Genomic DNA, 22,411 nt, shown 5'->3' on the forward strand with positions numbered 1-22,411 from the left:
TTCCGACATCTACCATAAAACATTACGGAATTTTTGAGCCACTGCTCATTTTCTACTGTGCATTCAATTCATTTGTGGCCATGCCTTACTGTATCCACTAGTCTATAAATACTTTAGTCCTTGCTATTATAGAGGGTTGATAGGCACTCAGAAATGTTCATTGGGTGGTTTCTTGCCTGGATTTCTACCACAGGGGCTCGCTTTTGTTGCCATACCTGAATTTCTTTGGTTTAATCCTTTTCTAACATCAGTTTATCTAAACTCTCTTGATCCTGGTTTTTGCTTTACCTTCATGGTCTGGCTTCAAAGTCAGAATTTTATTAAGCTAATAAAAGTTTTAAAATCTTAATAAATTTGTATTAATTGGGAAAAGTGCAAAAATTGAAAATTGCATACATACACATAAATACACATTTAGATTTGGAAGTAATCTTAAAATTAATCTAACATAACCTTGCATCAAATATTTGGGTTTCCTTTACAGCATTCTGCCTCAGTTTAATTATCTCTAGGGAAGAATAATTGTTAGGTAATTTTTCCTTCCTCAAAGATAGCAAAGTGCAAATCTAATTAATTACTGACTCATTTAAGAGTTCCTGAGGTAATTGTACATACTGTTGAACTTCGCTCTTCATTACTCTTCTCTTCTTCAGGTTAGATATCCACTATTCCACATATGATGTAGAGTCAAGGCAGCACATGATCCAGGCTGTTTGCTTCAACATCTCTTTTAAAGATGGGCTCTCAAAAATGAATGCAAAATTTCCTGAGTGAAGACTCAACAGTTCAGAGTAGAATAATTGTGCCCTGGTAGAATAATTGTGTATAGAAGGAGAATCTGGAAATAGGCAAAGGACTTACAGAATGCACTGCTTCTGGACATTCTACTTCTATTAATGCAGACAGAGGTCAAATTCACTTTTTGGTAACTTTTTTTTTCCCCACATATGCTACTTTATTTTTTTTAACCTTTTGTTTTAAAATATATTCAGATTTACGGGACAGTTACAAAGACAATACACACCCCATACAGAGAACTCCAGTGTATCCCTATCCCCAGATACCCAGATCGCCAATTTTAACTTTTTGCTACATTTGCCATATCATTCTTTTTATCTATCATCTATCTATCATCTTTTTATCATCTATCTATCTCTCATCTATACTTATCTTGCTATCTGCCTACCTAACTACCAATCCATTTACTGAACACAAGTTACATTGAATACATCCTGCTCCTTGAAAATTAGTATTGCCATGTACATTTCCTAAGAACAAAGATATTCACTTACATAACTACCTTAACTGCAGTTATCAAGTTCAAGTAATTTAACATTGATATCATGCTTACAGTCCATATTCCAATTTTTTCAAATGGCCTAATAACGTCCCTTTGAGCATTTTCTCCTCCTTTGCAAGATCCCATTTGGGATCATATCTTGCATTTAATTGTCATTGTCTCTTTAGCTCCTCTTTCATTTTTTTAAAATTGTGGGAACATATATACAATATAAACTTTCTCATCTCAACCACTCCCAAGCATACCATTCAATGGGATTAATCACATTCACAATATTGCTGTACCCTCACACCTTCCATTACTGAAACTTGCCCATTTTCCCAAAAAGAAACCCTATACCCATTATGCATTATCTCCCCATTTCCCTTGCCCCCTACCCCAGCAACCTGTGCTCTAATTTCTGCCTCCATGAACTTGCATATTCCCCAATATTTTCTTTGTAGTTACCTTGGAGCTTAAATTTAACATCTAAATCTATAACAATCCTGTTTGCTTTGATACCAAACTAACATCAATACTATACATAAACTATGTTTCTATAACCCTCTATCCCCCCACCTTTGTGTAGTTCCTATCACAAATTACATATATACATATCATTAGTCCAAACCCACTGATTCATCACTATATTTTATGCATTTGCCTTTTAGATTCTGTTGGAAATAAAAAAGAGAAGTAGCAAACCAAAAATACAATAGTAACAGCATTTAGATTTATCCGTCAGAGATCTTTATTTCTGCAGCTTCAATCTATTGTCTGTTGTCCCTCCCTTTTAACCTGCAGAACTCTCTTTAGCAACTCTTATAGGGCCAGTCTAGAGGCGACTGGCTTTTGTCTATCTGGGAATGTCTTAATTTCTCTCTATTTTTGAAAGACAGTTTTACTGGATATAGAATACTTGGTTGGCAATTTTTTTTGCTTTCAGCACATTAAATATGTCATTCCATTGCTTTCTTGCCTCCATGGTTTCTCACAAGTAATCATAATTTAATCTTATTGAGGCTACCTTGTATGTGGCACATTGTTTCATTCTTATATTTTTCAGAATTCTCTATCTTTGGCATTTGAAAATTCTGATTATAGTATACCATAGCATGGGTCTATTTGGGGTTTATCCTGGTTGGAGTTCACTGAGCATTTTGGATATGTATATACATATCTTTCATTAGATTTAGGAAGTTCTCAGCCATTTCTTTGAATATTCTCTCTGCCCCTTTCTTTCTGCTCCTCCTAGGACTTCCACAATGTTTACATTGGTAGGCTTGATAGTGTTTCACAGGCTCCTCAGGCTCTGTTCACTTTTCTTTATTCTTTCTTCTTTCTCCTCTTCAGACTGATTTCAACTGTGTTATCTTCAAATTCACTTATTCTTTCTTCTGCCAGCTCCAATCTGCTGTTGAACCCTCTGGGGAATTTTAAATTTCTGTTACTGTGGTCTTCAGTTCTATTTGATTCCTTTCATGATTTCCATCTCTCTATTGGTATTATGTTTGTGTTCATCTATCGTTTTCCTGAGTCCCTGTAGTTCTTTGTATATGATTCGCTTAGTTCTTTGGCCACTTTTTAAAAGTCTTTTGTGTGGTATGTCCCAGGCTCGTTCCTCTTCATTGATGGTTTCTAATGCTTTAATCTTCTCCTTTGCCTGGATGATCACTTCTTCTTTCTTTGTATGTTTTGTAACCTTTTGTTGAAACCTGGATATTTTGATATTTTAATGTATTACTGCTGAAATAAAGACTCTGCAGCATCTATTCCTTAAGCTTGTAGGCAGGTAGTATTATGACCAAGTTTTCTTTGGATGCCAAGAGCTAAGAACAAAAAAAAAAAAAAAAAGAAAGCAAAAAGGAGAACATATTTCCCAGTCTCTTTGCATATTGATCTGGGCAAGAGCTCTCCTTCAGGGCTAATTCATACAATGGGTTGAACAAGAACAGCTCCAGGCCAAGATGTAGGAGCCACCCTGATCCTTTCAGCACATATGTCTTGTCTGAGGCATGTGCATGTGGCTCTAGGAATTTCCCTGTTTACTTGGTTCCAAATGTCCCTTCATCCCAAGGAAAGTTTCCTCACAGTCCTGGGCCCTGCACTGTTCTCCTAACAGCCAGCAATCCCTTGCCCCAGGCAGCACAACGTGACTGTTCTCCACAGTGTTCTGTAGGGGCGTTCCAAGAGCTGTCCTCTACTTGCTGGGTAAATTCCAGGATAGAAAGCTCCCTCAGGCTTCCACCAGAAAGACTGAGTCAGAGGTACATACTCCCAGCATGTTTATAAGGGCCACTCTACTCCCTCTGTAAGTGAAACCAGGGGGTCCACACTGGGGGTGGGTCAGCTCCTATGACAGGGTGGGGATGTGGCCAGCCAGGGTGTCACAAGGCTCTACTGCTTTTGAGAAGGCTTTTTATTGATTTGGCACTCACCCTTCTAACTGCAGTCCTTTAATGGTTTTCCAGAGCCCTGAGAAAGACACAACTGCAGTTTTTGCTGGTTGTTCAAAGTTCCTGAGGAGGGATGGTGTTCTGAAGCATCTCACTCGGCCATTTTGATTGGGGCAGGGCCTCTTGCCTTTTTTATAATCATATATGCTACTTCGTTACCACATTTTAAAAACCTAATTGTAGGCCTTTACTTTTGCACCTATTACATATATTTTATTGGATTTAGTCTACCATTCTAGCTTACACAAGACCATTTTTGATATTGGTTATATCCTACATTTTATTAGCTGTCTATCCCATTTTCATGGAATCTACTACACTGGTAAAATTGCTTCTACTTCATTACTTGACTCACTGGTAAACATGCTAACCTGGGAAACTTCGAGTAGAACCCTGTAGCCCAACAGCCACCCACCAATTCAACCAGCTGTAAATTTACCCCCTTATTTTCCAATCTCCATTTTCCATCTTATTCAGATCCATATCCTAAGACACTTTCAAGTGTTCTGGTAAAGCACAGATTCAACAAGTGTTTATTATTTCCTGATTGTTCTAATAAACCCAGCTTTTAAAAACCAAAATATTTTTTAAAAATTATGGATCTCTTTATTCTTTCCCTCCTCGAAACCCCTTGTGACATTTAAAGACATTTATCCCAACTAAAATGCCTGGTTCCTTAATGTTTAAGAAAAACATTCAACTTAAAAATACATCCCTGTGTATCTACAAAACTAATTTCTCTAGGAAAAAATATTATTTATAATTATAATTGGTTATGAATTATTTTTGGAAAAAGGCAAAACTGTCACTCTTCCATTCATAAACAAGCATGAAACAGAAGGGCCTGGTGTCCTTTGCCTGATTTCTTTGGCAGCATGATGTCTTCTCTGCTTTCATCTCAATTAGAAAAATATTTCAAGGCATAAGCCTTTTTTAATCCTCAATATAATTAGTGTTCAAAATGTGACTTTTCATAACTTTTATTTTCTGAATTGGCATTCTACAGATTTGGCAATATAATAAAATTTGGGGATGATTTGTTTAGGTTTTCATTATGTGATATTTGATTCATGTAAAATATGTAACATAATAAGTCATGATGGATAGTAATAAAACAATCACCTATTACCCAATTTAAGAACTAGAAAATCACCAATACCGTTACACACAAGCATGTGTTTTTCCTTACTGCATTTCACTGTGTTTCCTCTGGGAGGTAACTTTTATCCCAGATTTTATATTTCATCTCCCCTTCCTTTTAAAACAATTAGTATTATCACAAATACAAGTACCCATAAATAACATATTTAGTCATGTTTGCTTGTATAATTTATTTTTCAAATGTGAAGTAAATATCAGAAACATTTACCTTGTACTCAGATGATAGTAGATGCCCCAAAAGGGAGATTTACGTGGCTAGTTCCTGTCAGCAGACAACTGGCTGCACTCTTGACAGTCTGCTTCAGTTTGGATCTATCATTAGATTAGTGGATGCTTTTGAAAACTGCTCTTGAAAACTGCACTATGCATCCTACCTACCCTGTCTGCTTGCCTAAGTCCTCCTTTATTTATTTATTTTTTTTGCAATAATTAGCTTGATGTTAATAGAATATTAGAAAACAAAAACTAACTGAAATTCTTATAGAACAATGACTTCACCTGAAGTCAAGTACATTCACAATGGAAGAATAATTATACTGTTTAATTTATGGAGTGATTATGTCAACTGTAAATATAGGTGATGAATTTCAGATAACTCAAGCATGATTAGGTTGAGGGTCTTTCGTCTGGTTCATGTAAAGTCCGTTCTCAGGGCTTTTACTCTCCCTGAGCAGCTAGCCTGCTATTTGTGTATTTATTGATTCATTTCTTGCCTGCATGAATTTTGTCCCCTCTTGGCACCTGTATTTCCTTAGCCCACGTCATGTCTGTCTTTACAATTCTCTCATTCCAGTTTTGCTCAGGGCACAGAATGAATTTAAATTCTGAGTGTTAGGAGTCCAGATTGAAACCCTCTGAAGAAACTCTGGCCAGATCTAAAATAAGTTGTGTGATCAAAAGGAGAGAGATGCAAAAACAACAACAACAACAAAAAACCAAAAAACCAAAAAACCATCAAAGATAGGGTGACAGATACAGAGATAGACAAGGAGGCAGTGAAATGTGGAGATAGGTGGGGACAAATCTTTAGTATAGGATGAAAAATAGGAAGAAAATTAATTTTAAAATTAAAGGAACTCTCCACTCTCCACTAACCACTTTTGAAACATCAGGATTTCAGTTGTGTGATTGGTTTGCAATCTGCTATGAAGATCCCTGATTCTCTTGAGTTTGATTAAGCTCAAGTTTAACTTCCTTATTTTATCATGGATTGTTTGCCAGAGATTGCTTGTAAATAAAGCAACCAGGTTCTGTTTGGATAGAGCTTCCATTGAGCTTGTAATATAAATAATTGGAGATTTTGCTTGCAACTTCTTGTTTTGTTTGTATTATCCTTGTCTAATTTACGTATTCACAGTATTGCTTCAAGTAGTCTAAATACTCCTTGTTTGGCAGGATAGGACTCTGGCACCTGGCACTCAATCAAAATTAATCTCTTGAAAATTAAATAAAAGTTCAGGAAAAAGTGATTGCTGAGGCAGCCAGGAAGAAAATGAAGGAATGGGAGACAAAAGTGATATTTCTCTACCACAAATCTGTCACTTTTAGCTGCCATAATTGCCACTCTATTACATCGTACTGAACTCTATGTGGTCTGTCTCAGGTTTGATCTTTTTTTTTGCAATGACATACGAAAAAGCCAAGGAGTAACTAACTGGGAGCTGTGATCAGTCTGCTCCCAAGCTGAAGCTTCTTGTGTTTTTTATTTCTTTGGGAATCTGATGAGAACTATGCCTGCCCCAAAACATACAATTTACAATTCTGTGAAGAAGAGACATTTTCAAGTGTGGCTCCTGCTGACATTACTTTCTCTGGCTAGGGAAATCTCTAGCCATCGTGGTTGGGGGTGGCTTCCCTGGGCTCCCCTGAGAAATGACTGTAGGTCCTGGAAGGCTCCCCAAGATTCAGAGCCAGGGATCTTCTAAACATGAGGAAAAGTGACAGCCATGGGGAGTCCCCTAGGTTGGTGTTTCTCAAACTTTAATGTGCTTAGAAATCACCCAGGGTTTTTGGTAAAATGCAGATTCCTGGGTCTCCACTACAAAGATACTGACATAAGTCTGGGACAGGTCTGCAGAAGCTGCCTTTCTAGCAAGTTCCTGGTTATTACTGGTCTGCCATTTTGAGGACCATACTTTGAATAGAATGGCTCAAGCAGTCACAGCACCAGGATGAATTCAATCAGGGAAATCAAATGGCTTCTATGAACATCCACAACCAAAGAATGGGTCTCTGTAGGGCTCCTACAGATTGTGAGGAAGGACAAACCTGCCTAGCCAGTCAAATCAGCAGCATCTACTCTGGAAATCAGTGGAGTGGTAGAAGACACAGCTGGATCACCTTCCTAGTCGGAAACTGCTACCACGAGTGAAAAGATGGACCAGGCCTGTGACCTTGAATGGGGAACCTTACCCATAGGACCCAATGCCCATTAATGAGGGTTATGTTGGTGACTGCCTGTGGTGGCGATTGGCCAAATGTTTTAATCTGGGTATGCAGAAAACCCTTTAGTGTAGAGGAGTGATTAAGACCCAGGCTTTCAATTAGTCCAGCTGCTGAGGAATCCCTACTTGGCCACTTATCTGTGTTCCTTAACAAGTTACTTATCTTTTCCAGTCCTCATTTTTTTCCCTCTATGCAAATGAATCAATAATACCTCCTTCCTAAGGTTGTTATAATACTTATTTAAAGGCACTTAACACTGTGCGTGACACTTTAAAAGTACTCAATAAAGGTTGGTTATTATACTTTCAGGAAGATACAGTTTAACTTTAATGGCATCTAGTGACTTTGTCCAATTAAAGACTTTCTTATTTATTTTACTGTGACATATGGACAGGAGCTGGAGATTTTGTTTTTAAAAGTTAATTTGGTCTGAGTGTCTAAATTCTCTTGTTAAGATTAGTTTAGTTACCCTTTTAGGCAGTAGTTGATGCTATTCTGTGTGTATTTCCTCTAAATTTGCATTCTAACTTGGGTAGAATGTTATCTCACTTTATTGCAAAGCTTGAAAGTTGGTCATTTCTGAAATCATGACTGCTGTATATCTTTTCTGACATCCTCACAACCATTAGCTTGATTCCACGTTCTCTTAGAATATGTATTGTGTTTATTCATTATTCATTCATTCTTTCCACTCTTTAGTGTACACAATCTATTCCTATTGCCATGGGTAACCTTTTTTACTTCATTTCAGTCATTTCTACAGTTACTGTCATGTCAGGTTTATTCTGGCTTTGGTGTTGATAAAAAGGAAAAAGAAACTTATTTAATAATGTGATTTTTTTCTGCTCAATTTGCTTTTGCATATCTTTATCTGCTTCTCAAATTTAGCAAGTGAAACACTTTTTTTCCAATGGATTATTTGAAATTCACTGTTAGCTGTCACATGCATGATTGATTTTAAACGTATGCCTGAATCTTTCCTACCAGACTAAACCCTTATGTCAGGCAAACCACGCTTACTGTAGAAAAGACTTCCCTGTCATCAGCAGGTACAGCTGTCATCTTTTACTTAACTCTCATATTGTAAACAAGCAGTTGCTGGCAAGAGATCATAAACAAAACCAATCTCTGTGCCTCTGTTTTCCACATGTCTCGCCAGGAAAGGTATCTCTCCAGACATCTCTCCATTTCATCCTCTCTTGGTCCTTGGCTCTTTTTATCCTCTTCCTTTTTTGCCATATTCACTTTTCCTGTATCCATTTTGAATCAGTCTCTAAGCGTCTCTAGTTACTTCAGCTCAGCAATGAGTCATGGAAACTACTTAAGACTTGTCTCTGTCTATTTATCCTACCAGCCATATCCTGTTATTTGTCTGCCTTTCGGCTGCCCTTGTGTAACAAGATGCTTTTTACTTGCCTTCTTTGGTGTTATTTTTCTTGCTTAAATTTTCCATCTTCTTTGAATTGCCTGCCCTCACCCCCCATTTTTAAATTTTAAATACTTCCATTAATTTCCTTTTTAAAAAGTGGTGCTTTGGTTAAATTACAGGCAGTGTCTCTCTGTATCATAAAGTGTGTAAAAATACAAAGTGCAAAATTTAATTAGTTCCAACTAGTGTTTCGAACTAAAATGATCATTTGATCATTCTCATCTCCTTTAGCAGAATACAATACCGTTTTCAGAATATGTCTGAAAAAGCCTGATTTTCATTTCTCTTAAAACTATCTTGCTATTTTTATGATTTGGGGGAGTTCAGCTATATCCATTGGTCAGACTGCTTTTCCTATAAGTTAGATTTAATATTAGTGGAATATCAAATAAGTTCCAGTTCAATTGGGACCCAGATTAGAAAACTATAGCTGATAGGCCAAATCTGGCTTGACACCTGTTTTTGTAAATAAAATTTCATTGGAACACAGCCACATCTATTTATTTATGAATTATCTATGGCAGCTTTCACACTACAAAGGTAGAGTTGAGTAGTTGCCACAGAGAGACTACATGACACACAAAGATAGTATCTGGCCCTTTAAGAAAAAACTTTCCTGGACTATTCAATCTACAAAGTCTGGCAAATTCCCATGGTCAAGCCTTGAGACAAAGTTTAAAGGGATGGCAGCACACTCATTAAAAATCTTTCACCTCCAAATTTGTGAAAATCATGTTATCCCATAGGAAAGTCTTGATTATTTTCAGAGATAGCTCAAGGATATTTGCATACAAAGGATTGCCAGATAAAATACAGGCACCCAGTTAAATTTGGGTTTCAGGTAAACAAATAATTTTTTAGTATATTATGTCTCATGCATATAAATTCATTGTTTATGTGAAATTCAAATTTAACTGGACATCTTGTGCTTTTATTTGGAAATTGGTAACCCTACATATAAAGAAAAAATGAAAAGAAATTGAAGCATCATCTGCAGGGCACTGTGTGATATTTTTAGTTTATTAGTACCTTCAGATTTATGGTGTGGAAATATTCCAAAGCTCTGCAATTTATTTTCATGTTTTGTATCGATAATAATAGGCTTCTTTCTTTATACCCAGGTATTTGGTACACAGATGGTCTCCTTTCCAACCCAGTAATCCATGCTGTTTATTACTAGTTTGAGTTTTTCAATTATACATCAGGTTACCAGAGGAAGGACACTTTTCAACACAAGATGAAGGGGAATTCGGCAGTAGAACTCTATAGGTTTGATTTTGTCACAGGAGCAGGGCAAAAATTAGAAAGTTTACAAAACCAGTGATGGGGGAATTGGCAAGAGTTCACTTTTTGTAACACTCCTCTAACTGTAAGGAACAGTGTTAGGAATTTAATTGTAATTTGGACACAGAAACATTGGGCAATGTTAGATATTAACTAAGGGAAAACCAGGTTTATTAAACAGGAAATTACAAAATGAAAAAAAAGTCTGTATTAGAGGACAGTTTTTGTTCCTGCTCATCTTGGACTACTTAATGAACTCTTTTTGATAGCTATATTTCTCACATCCGTTTTGCTTTTCTAATTTGGTTGCAAATGAGAAAACACATTTATATATGTTGAACATACATTTATATATGTTGATTAGTTCATTTGTCCCAACTCAAATCATTACTAATTTGCTGAGTGATTGTAAGAAAATAATTTCACTTTTTACTTCTCACTTCTCATCTGAAGAAGATGCATTAGACTTCTAAGTTTCTTTCCTTAAAACTCTACTTATATTAAATGCCTATAAACATTAAATTAGAATGTGATACCCAGGAATAATGGTAATAGAATTTTTCAAATGAAGAAATAAAGTTAGTGAATTACAAATGACACTTTAGTAGCATTTTCTGTTCTTTCTTACATTAGGAAAGTTATTTACAATGTGGCAGTATCTCAAAATTATCAAAATGTAAAAGTGAATACTAGCCCCACATTTGGTAATCATGGCAGTATCAGAATCTGGCTGTAATAGTTGATACTGATTCCCATCAAATTATCACAGACCTGTTTACATTAGGTGGAGTACTGCTTTAATATCCTAGGCTTATCTATTTCTTGCACATTTCCATGATGTGTTTGTATATCTGAAATTACATTACTTTCTTTCTTAATGAAGAGTTTGGTTCCCTAGTATTTTGTAAACTTTTCAAGGAAAACTTTAAATGATAGTGATGGTACCATTACATGGTGCCTGGTTTAGTAACAGAAAGAAAACTTGTTTTCTTTTTTTGTGGGGTTGCAATGTAGTAATCTATCAGATGGACAAAGTACATGTGAGGTTATGGTAGTAAACCAATGGGGAAAGAACTAACCCTTGCTATGATTAATCAGAAAATGTCATCTGATAGATCTTGAAATAATACACTAGAATATGGAGGATGATAACACTGTGTTCTCTGTTTTAAGCATTTTTGCAAAGTATATCTGAGAAAGCAAAAAGTGTGTAAATATGCTAATGTTAGCTCTTACATTTACTAAAACACTGTATTTTTAATATATGTACCTTGGTTCAAAATCCTTCTCCTATTGGATATGGAGTCCTTTGCTCAAAGGAGATCCAACTCTTTCTTAGTTCCCACATAGCAGGGGGGAGGATCAGGTAGAGTCAGCCATCCTTTCACAGCCTCACAAGGCTATTTCTTATGTTTTATCCAACTCACTTGGAGTTTATTCCTATTAAATTCAGCTCTCACAATTGTTTTGGGTATCACTGTAATTCCTCCATCACACAAAATTTGGTGCAGCAATACTGATGGCTCTTACATGACACCTTGAAACCTCTTATTTTGGAACTGCAAGTTAAGCTTACTTAGCTTCCATACTTCTTTCTCTGATATCTCCCTCCCTCCTTCTCAAATTCACTGCTACCCTTACTAAAGTAGCAGAAAGTAGGTTTTTCTTAACTCTTTGAAATTTTTGATTTCTTTATTTGTGTGAAGGCAAATTTTCATCAGCTACCTTCCTTTCTCTATTACATAGACTACTATGAAGCTGTCTGGGCTACTGGTGTACATTTACATTTATAACCTCTGCATCCTGGTCCTGAATCTACAGCATTAAGATTTTGTCATCATTGTGGTTATTTTCTTAACATTCTCTAAGTGCCCCCTTCTCAGCCAGAATTGCCACTACTCTCTGCATCAAATGAGCCAAAGCCTGAAAGTAATTATGAAAGAGGACAGGTGGAGGGAAGGGAAGAACTTGAACAAAGGATTGAATGCAGAGAAACAAAGCCCTAGGAGTTGTTTCCAAAGCCGTGGGATCAATAGAAAGACAAATAAAAAATAAACTCCATGAAAATATATAAATCTGTAATTTCAGAGTCCAAAAGAAAAATTCCTGCAGATTTGTAACCCCTTTAAAACTGTCTTCATTATTAACAATTCTGAGTGGTTTGACTGCCATTTAATCTGAGGTTTTCAAAATAGATATGATTAATGTTCAACTGTAAAAATGACATTCATATAAAAGTTGCCGTTTTCAGTTGCCACTTAGTTAAGGTAGTTGTTTCAAATTTTACAAGTATTTTACTTGCTTCAGAGAGCTTTTCTGCTGGTCTTGTCACCTGTGAATTTCAGTGAAAGCTTTATCACACTCAGATGATTGGAAAGCAATATAGACATGTGCAGAAAAGATTCAACTTGAGGCACAAACATTCTTTAATAATTACCAGAAAAATCTCTATGAAGGAACATGTTCAAAAACTTCTAATTAAATGTCTCAGGCCAATGAGAATGTAACATGTCTACCTTGGATTTAGTTTGCCATTAACTGTCATTCTTATGGTGTTTTAAAAGACAAAGATAATATGGTATCCTTAGGGGTCGTCAAATATATTGCTTTCCATAGATAATTTGAGTCTTGCTCTCAAAAAGGTTTTGTTTTAATTGAATCAGCAATTCCTTCAAGATTAAGAAAGACAATAAAAAGCATCTTAGTTTATGTCTTTTTATGAGCCAGCAATGCTCCTAGAAATTCTTTTTGGCAATACATAGCTCAGATATTTTTATGGTAATTGCTTTCAGACTTCAAGTAAGTGAGTTCAAGCACTTTCCAGAGGACCGTTTAGTGCAGGTCTTAGTTCTCTAGGGTGCAAAGAAATGATGTTTGTCTCTAATCTCTGTGCCTAGAGGCAAAAATACTGTGTTTAGAGGTGTGCTGAAGAGAGTTGCAGTAAAATGATTTTTATAGTACTAATTTTCTCAGTTTCTGAGATCCCACATCTGCACCAGTACTGTTATGTTGATGTCTTCTTTCTGATAAGGGAAACTGTTTTCTCCCTGCAGTACATTGTGTTAGGGACAAATACACATGCAATTCTGCAATTCTTGTCTTTTCTGAAGTCAGGAAGGTAATCTCACTATTTCCCTTGTCTCTATGGGTGGACTTACTTGCTTTTAAGATTGAGTACATTGGTCAATGTCTAATCAGATGTCTAGTGACAATACTTCTAAAGTACTCTTCATGAAATGTATCACATAATTCTTTGTTTTAATACATACATATCTTCTTCACTTTTAGCTAAGCCTGTTCTGCAAATTTGGAATACATCTTCTTTGATACTGCATAATTTTAGACCCATGCTATTGTGCAATTTTCAATGCAGAGTTGTATGAAAAGTTTAACAATATAGGGATGTGCAAATTATATTAAAAAATCTCAGACTCATACACAAAGGCTAAACTGTAGACATAGTTAATTGGAAAGTAGATTTTAAAACCTTTCACTTACCAGATCCACATATTCAGACTTCTGACACTATGGCATGTTTGTGGATGTTCAATCAATTTTTTTGAATGGATAAATTTATCAAAAGCCAAGAAAAATTGTTCAATTAATATGCTAATTTATGACAATAATTTTTCTTGAATTATATTTTTAATAGCATTCATTATTACACAAGTAATGCATATTCATTGTAGACAACATGATTATATAGAAAGAAGAAATGATAATTACCATTCAGAAATGACCACTATGAAATTTTGTAGTTTATCCCTTTATGCTTTTTCGTATGTATAAGACACACACACACACACACACACACACACACACACACACACACACATATCCTGGAACCATGCTTTACACCTTCTTTTAGTGTGATTTTGTCACCTAACATTGTATTCTGAACATGGTTATGTGTCATTAAGTATCCTTCTACAAAACCAATTTAATTGTTGCATAGCATTCCATCTTATGGTCATGGTACAGAAACTAGCCAGTTAAAGGTGAAGTGGTTTCTAATTGTCATTGCCATAAACAATGCCCAGTTGAACACTCTTATAGGTAAATTTTGTGCACATCTCTAACTAATATGTATTTCCATGTATGGATTTATGCACCTCTGAAAATGGAAAAAAAAAAAAATTAAGCTTGTTTTAGTTTCCTGGCTGCTAAAACAAATATCATGCAATAGTTGGGTTAAACAATGAAAATTTATTGGCTCATGATTTTGAAGTTAGGAGAAGTCCAAAATCAAGATGTCATCAAGGTGATGCTTTCTCCCCAAAGTCTCTGGCATTCTGGGACCAGCTGCAACAGATTGTTGGTCTTTGTTTTTCTGTCACGTTGCAATGCACATGGTGGATTATACTGGCTTCTCTCTTCTGTCCCAGATTCTGTTAACTTTCAGCTTCTGGCTGCTACTTCTGGCTTTCTCTCTCTCTCTATGACCCTCCTATGAGGACTTCAGTAATACAATTAGGATCCATCCTGCTTCAGCTAGGCCACATCATAAATGAAGTAACCTTATGAAAAGTTCTATTTATAAGATTCCACACCCACAGGGATGGATTAAATTTAAGAACATGTATGTATTTCTGGGTACTTATCTCCATACCACCACACACAACATACTAAAACTCATAATATGCAGCAAACACAGTGCTGAGAGAGAAATTTCTAGTTCTAAATGCTTACATTAAAAAAAGAAGAAAGATCTCAAAGCAGAGACATAACCTTACAACTGGAGGATCTAGAAAAAGAAGAACAAACTAAACTAAGTGAGCGGAGGAAGAAAATAACAAAGATTAGAGTAGAGATAAATGCAATAGAGAATTAGAAAACAATAGAGTATCAGCAAAATGAAAATTTGGTTCTTTGAAAAGATCAGTAAATTGACAAATTTTTAACTACAATGACAAAAATTGAGAGGTGGCAAATAACTAAATTCAGAAATGAAAGCAGGTTATTACTACTACAGAGAAATAAATTAGGTTTATATATAAACAACTCTATGCCAACATACTAAAAAACCTAAATGAAATGGACAAATTCATAGAAACACTTAAACTACCTATACTGACCAAGAAGAAATAGAATATTTCAACAGTAAAGAGATTGAATCAGTAATCAAAAACCTTCCCAAAAGGTAAAGTCCAGAAACAGATGGCTATACTAGTGGATTTTAAAAAACATTCCAAGAAGAATTAATACCAATAATGCTCAAAGTATTAAAAAAAAAAAAATTGAAGAGTAGAGAACATTTCCAAACTCATTCTATGAGGCCAACATCACCCTCATATAAAGCCAGATAAAGACACCACAAGAAAAGAAAATTAGAGAGTATTATCACCTATAAATATAGATGCAAAAAACCTCAACAAAACACTAGGAAACTGAGCCTGATAGCATATTAAAAGAATTATATATCATGATAAAGTGATATTTATTTTTCATCATTTAAAAAACCAATAAATGTAATTCACTACATTAATAGAGTGAATAAATAAACAACATGATGATCTCAATGGATGAGAAAATGCATTTGAAAAAATCCAACACCATTCTTGATAAAAACACTCAGAAAATGACAAATAGAAGGAAACTACTTCAATATGATACAGGACATATGAAACACCCACAGCTATATCATATTCAATGTAAGAAACTGAAAGCTTTCCCACTAAAGATCTGGAACTAGACAAGGATGCCCACTGTGACCACTGTTATTCAACATTTAACTGAAAGATCTAGCCAGAGCAATTAGACAAGAAAAAGAAATAAAAGGCATATAATTGGAAAGGAGGAAGTGGAACATTCACTATTTGCAGATGGCATTATCCTATAAATAGAACATCCTGAAAAATCCACAACAAAGCTACTAGAACTAATAAATGAATTCAGCAAAGTCACCAGGTACAAGATCAATATGCAATTCTCAGTAGTGTTTCCATACACTATTTATGAACAATCTGAAGAAGAAATCAAGAAAAACTCCACTTACAGTAGCAACTAAAAGAATCAAATATCTAGGAATAAGTTTACCAAAGACATAAAGGACTTGTACACAGAAAACTACAAAATATTGCTGAAAGAAGTCAAAGAAGAGCTATTTAAATAGAAGGAAATTCTGTGTTCATGAATTGGAAGAGTAAATACTGTTAAGATGACAATTCTACTCAAAGGACTTTACAGTTTCAATGTAATCTGAATCAATATTCCAATAGTCTTCTTTGTAGAAATGGAAAAACCAAGCATCAAATTTATATGGAAGACTAACGGGCCCCTAATAGCCAAAGCCATCTTGAAAAAGAAGAATGAAGTTGGATGGCTCACATTTCCCAATTTTAAATTATATTATGAACTACAGTAAGTAAAACAACATGGCACTGGCACAAAAAGAGACATACAGATCAATGAAATCAAATTGAGAATTCAGAAATAAACCTTCACATCTATGGCTGTGCTAGTTTGAAAATACTATGTCCCCCAAAATACCATTATCTTTGATGTAATCTTGTGTGGGCAGACATTTTAGTATTGATTAGATTGTAATTCTTTGAGTGTTTCCATGGAGATGTGACCCGCCTAACTGTAGGTGTTAACTCTGATTGGATAATTTCCTTGGCGATGTAGCCATGCTCATTCAGCATGGGCCTTGTTTAGTTTACTGCAGCACTATATAAGCTCAGACAGAAGGAGCTCACAGCAAGCTGGAGCTGAGAGATATTTTGAAGATGGCCATCGGAAGCTGATGCAGACATTTTGGAGAATGCCATTTTGAAACACAACCTAAAACCAAGCAGACTCCAGCCACATGCCTTCCCAGCTAACAGAAGTTTTCTGGATGCCAATGGCCTTTCCCCAGTGAAGGTACCCTTTGTTGATGGACACTTTATGGCCTTAAGACTGTAACTGTGTAACCAAATAAACCCGTTTTTATAAAAGTGAATCCATTTCTGGTGTTTTGCATTCCAGCAGCATTAGCTAACTAGAACAATGGCCTAATGATTTTTTGACAAAGTTGCCATGTCCACTCAATTGGGGAAAAATAGTCTCTTCAACAAATGGTGCTGGAAAAACTGGATATCTGTATGCAAAAGAATGATGGTAGACCCCTACCCCACACCATTTAAAATGGTACTCAATGGATCAAAGACCTAAATATAAGGATAAGAACTATAAAACCCCAGAAGAAAACATAGGGAAGCATCTCAAGGGCCTTGTGCTAGGCAATGGTTTCTTAGACTTTACACCAAAAGCCCAAGCAACAAAAGAAAAAATAGATAAAAGGCACAAGATGAAAATTAAAAACTTTTGTGCATCAAAGGATTTTATCATGAAAATAAAAAAAAACCTATATAATGGAAGAAAACACTTGCAAACCACATATTTGAAAAGGGTTTAATTTCCAGAATATATTAAGAAATCCTACAACTCAGCAATGAAAAGATAAACAACCCAATTAAAAAACAGGCAAATGACTTGAATAGACATTTATCCAAGGAAGGTATACAAATGACCAACAGCCACATGAAAAGATGCTCAATATTGTTAGTCACTAGGGAAGTGCAAATCCAAAACACAATGAGATACCATTTTACACCCACTAGAATGGCTACTATTAAAAATGGAAAATAATAACTAATGGAAAGCATTTGGAAAAATTGGAACACTCATTCATTGTTGGTGGAAATGTAGAATGTTGCAGCTGCTGTGGAAGAGAGTTTAACAGCTCCTCAGAAAGTTATAGAATTGCCATATAGACCCAGCCATCCCACTTCTAAGTATATACCTCAAAAAATTGAAAGCAGAGACTCAAACAGATATCTATTTACATGCCATATCCATAGTGGCATTATTCACAATTGCCAAAAGATAGAATTAGCCCAAGTGTCCATCAAAAGATGTATGGATAAACAAAATGTGGTGTATACATACAATGGAACATTATTTAGCCATTAAAAGGAATGATGTTCTGATACAAGTGACATTAATTTTGAATACATCATATTAAGTGCAATTAGCCACATACAAAGGGCCTAATGTTGTATGATCTCACTGATATGAATAATGAGATTAAGCAAATTTATAGAGTCAGAAACTAGAATACAGTTTCCCAGGGCCTGAGGAAGTAGAAGGAAATGGGGATTTAATGCTTAGTTGTTACACAGCTTATCTTTGGGGTGATGAAAATATTTTAGTAATTGATGGTGGTGATGGAAGTACAACATTGTGTGTGTAATTAACACCACTGAATTATATATTTGAATGTGGTTAAAAGTGGAAACTTTAGGTTGTATGTATTTTACTAGAATACATTTTTTAAAAATGACTTACAACACAATCAGCCAAGGGAATTTATCACAAGTTCTTCTACCCCACAAGAATGCTACAGGACATCCATCAGGCTGAAAAGAAAGTACACTATACAGTGACCTGAAGTCATATGAAGAAATAAAGAATACTGGTAAAGGTAAATATGTGGGTATATAAGAAAGTCAGTATTATTGTATTTTTGGTTTGTGACTCCTCTTTTTCTCCTATATGATTTTTTTCTTCTTTTTTATTCATATTTATTGAGATATATTCACATACCATGCAGTCATACAAAAAAAGTGTACATTCAGTTGTTTACAGTACCATTATATAGTTGTGCATTCATCACCAAAATTAATTTTTGACATTTTCATTACCACACACACACACAAATAATAAGAATAAAAATTAAAGTGAAAAAGAACAAAATTAAAGTAAAAAAGAATACTGGGCATTTTTTTTTCCTTCCCCCGTTTTTCTACTCATCCATCCCTAAACGAGACAAAGGGGAGTGTGGTCCATATAGCTTTCCCAATCACATTTTCACCCCTCATAAGCTATATTTTTATGCAATTGTCTTCAAGATTCATGGGTTCTGGGTTGCAGTTTGATAGTTTCAGGCATTTACTGCTTGCTATTCCAATTCATTAGAACCTAAAAAGGGTTGTCTGTATTGATCTCTCGGCTCCTTTTGGAATCTCTCTGCCACTGAAGCTTACTTCATTTCCTTTCACATCCCCCTTTTGGTCAAGATGATGTTTTCCATCCCATGATGCCAGGTCTAGATTCCTCCCCGGGAGTCATATTCCATGCTGCCAGGGGGATTCACTCCCCTGGGTGTCACATCCCATATAGGGGGGAGAGCAGTGATTTCACCTGCCAAGTTGGCTTAGCTGGAGAGAGAGGGCCATATCTCAGCAACAAAGAAGCATTTGGGAGGAGGCTCTTAGGCACAATTATAGGGAGGCCTAGCCTCTCCTTTGCAGCAACAGTCTTCCCAAGGGCAAGTCCCATGGTAGAGGGCTCAGCCCATCAAACCACCAGCCCCCTATGTCAGTGAGCACATCAGCATCCATCGAAGTGGGGGAGCCCAACACCCTTGCATTCTCCATCAGCTCCTCAAGGGGGCTCTGCATATTTTTTCATTTTTTTAAATTAACTCTTCTTTTTCTAAATCAATGATATCAAAAAAAGTTTTTTAAAATACAATAAAAAAAACCTTTCAAACAAATCATAACAATGGAGTCCAACATGTTCCTATTCTACCCCAAGAAAATAACCTAATATAGCAACATTACTGTGAACTTCTTCCTACCGTACCCATCAGAAATTAACAAACCATAGTCATTCCTGGGCATTCCCAGAATGTTAAATTTACCCATGATAGCTTATCTTTTCTTATTGGGTTATCATTCCCCCTTTATTAATTGCTCTCTGTCACTAGTTCCCCTACATTCTACATTCTACACCATTTATTTTAGGAGTGTGTTGTTTAACCTCCAGGTGTTTGTGAATTTTCTAAGTCTCTGATGGTTATTGACTTCTAACTGTATTCCATTGTGCTCAGAGAATGTGCTTTGAATAATTTCAATTTTTTTTTAATTTATTGAGGCTTGTTTTATGTCCCAGCATATGGTCTATTCTGGAGAAAGTTCCGTGATCACTAGAGAAGAGTGTGTATCCTGGTGATTTGGGATGTAATGTTCTATATATGTCTGTTAAATCAAATTCATTTATCAGATTGTTTAGGTTTTCAATTTCCTTATTGGTCCTCTGTCTGGTTGATCTATCTATAGGAGAGAGTGATGTGTTGAAGTCTCCCACAATTATTGTGGAAACATCCATTGCTTCCTTTAGTTTTGCCAGTGTTTGTCTCATGTAATTTGTAACACCTTGATTGGGTGCATAAACATTTATGATTGTTATTTCTTCTTGTTGAATTGCCCCTTTTATTAGTATGTAGTAGCCTTCTTTGTCTCTCATAACATCCTTGCATTTAAAGTCTATTTTATCTGAGATTAATATTGCTACTCCTGCTTTCTTTTGGCTGTTGCTTGCATGAAATATTTTTTCCATCCTTACACTTTCAATTTCTTTGTGTCCCTGTGTCTAAGATGAGTCTCTTGTATGCAATGTATTGATGGTTCATATTTTTTGATCCATTCTACCAATCTATATCTTTTAATTGGGGAGTTTACTCCATTTATATTCAATGTTATTACTGTGAAGGCATTTCTTGAATCAGCCATCCTATCCTTTGGTTTATGTTTGTCAGATATATTTTTTCCCTCTCTGTCTTATTGTCCTTTAATGAACCAATACTGAATCACTGCCTTCTTGCCTCCATGGTGGCCACTGAGTAGTCACTACTTAGTCTTATGTTGTTTCCTTTGTGTGGTGAATTGCTTTTCTCTTGCTGCTTTCAGAACTTGCTCCTTCTCTTCAGTATTTGACAGTCTGATCAGACTATGTCTTGGAGTGGGTTTGTTTGGATTTATTCTATTTGGAGTTTGCTGGGCATTTATGCTTTGTGTATTTATATTGTGTAGAAGGTTTGGGAAGTTTTCCCCAACAATTTCTTTGAATACTCTTTCTAGACCTTTGTCCTTCTCTTCCCCTTCTGAGATACCAATGAGTCTTATATTTGGATGTTTTATTTTATCTATTGTATCCCTGAGGTCCATTTTGATTTTTTCAGTTTTTTCCCCCATTCTTTCATTTGTTCTTTCATTTTCTGTTCTGTGGCCCTCGAGGTCACTGATTCATTGTTCAGCTTCCTCTAGTCTTGTACTATGAGTATCTAGATTCGTTTTAATTTGGTCAACAGTTTCTTTTATTTTCATAAGATCATCTATTTTTTTATTTACTCTTGCAATTTCTTCTTTATGCTCTTCTAGGGTCTTCTTCATGTCCTTTACATCCTGTGCCATGCTCTTCTTCATGTCCTTTTTTATCCTGTGCCATGCTCTCATTGTTTGTCTTTAGTTTTTTGATTAATTGCTCCAAGTACTGTGTCTCCTCTGATCTTTTGATTTGGGCGTTTGGGTGTGGGTTATCCATATTGTCTGGTTTTTTCATATGCTTTAAAATTTTCTGCTATTTTTGGCCTCTTGGCATTTGCTTTACTTGATAGCGTTCTTTTAGGATATGTAGGATTATTCAAAGACTAATCTCTAATTTGTCAGATCTACAGCTTGGTGGCATACACTTTCTCTAACTAACCAGCAGATGGCATCTGCAAGTCACCTATTCCCCTCAAGTCAGTTCTCCCCAACTTTGTCTTTGTGGTTTGTGGGGGTCTGACCCTTGTGGGGTCCAACTGGTGCACCAACTTTGGGTGTGTTGTTGGTGCTGTCCGCCCTGAATGTGGGGTTTGTGTCTGAGCAGTTAGGGAGGGAGGTCAGCTTTAATAATCAAACCTCCAAGGTGTTCCTGGAGATTTAAGGCTGTTGCAAGTGTGTAAACCTTCATTTCAGTCTCACCACAGATTGCTTCTGCTGCTGACCCACAAGTCCTTGGTATTGGCTTATGGTCCCTGGGATTTCTGAGTGGGTCCCTCTTCCAAGCCGTGCCCTTCTAGGGCTTCTGCTGAGGGAAGGTTGTGCTATGTCACAAGTGTGCGCCATCCCTCAGGGGAAGTTCTGGGCCGCCAGGCCATGTAGGTGCATTCCCAGCCTGCTGTAAGGATGGCTGTATAGGGTGTGTTAATTTCCCCCTTTTTGCACAGCTCTGCCTTCCCAGCTCTGGGACAATTAGCTGTGGGTGTGCAAAAGGCTATTGTCCATGCCTGATATTGTGGCATGTGCGTGTGTTGCTGGAAACACTTCCCATTGCACTGGGTTGTTTGGTGCAGCTCTGGGCTGTGGCACTGGTGCCAGGCAGGAGCATTCCCAGCCCACTGGGAAGAGGGCTGCAAGGGGCATGGTTATTTTCCCCTTTTGGCTCACCTCTGCCTGCCTCGCTCCAAGACAATTAGCAGTAGGTGTGCGAAAGGCGATCTTCCATGCCAGATATTGAGGCGTTTGCGCAGCCCATTCCTGCCACACT

The sequence above is a fragment of the Choloepus didactylus genome, chromosome 7, assembly GCF_015220235.1.
Source record: "Choloepus didactylus isolate mChoDid1 chromosome 7, mChoDid1.pri, whole genome shotgun sequence".
Classification (NCBI taxonomy): domain Eukaryota; kingdom Metazoa; phylum Chordata; class Mammalia; order Pilosa; family Megalonychidae; genus Choloepus; species Choloepus didactylus.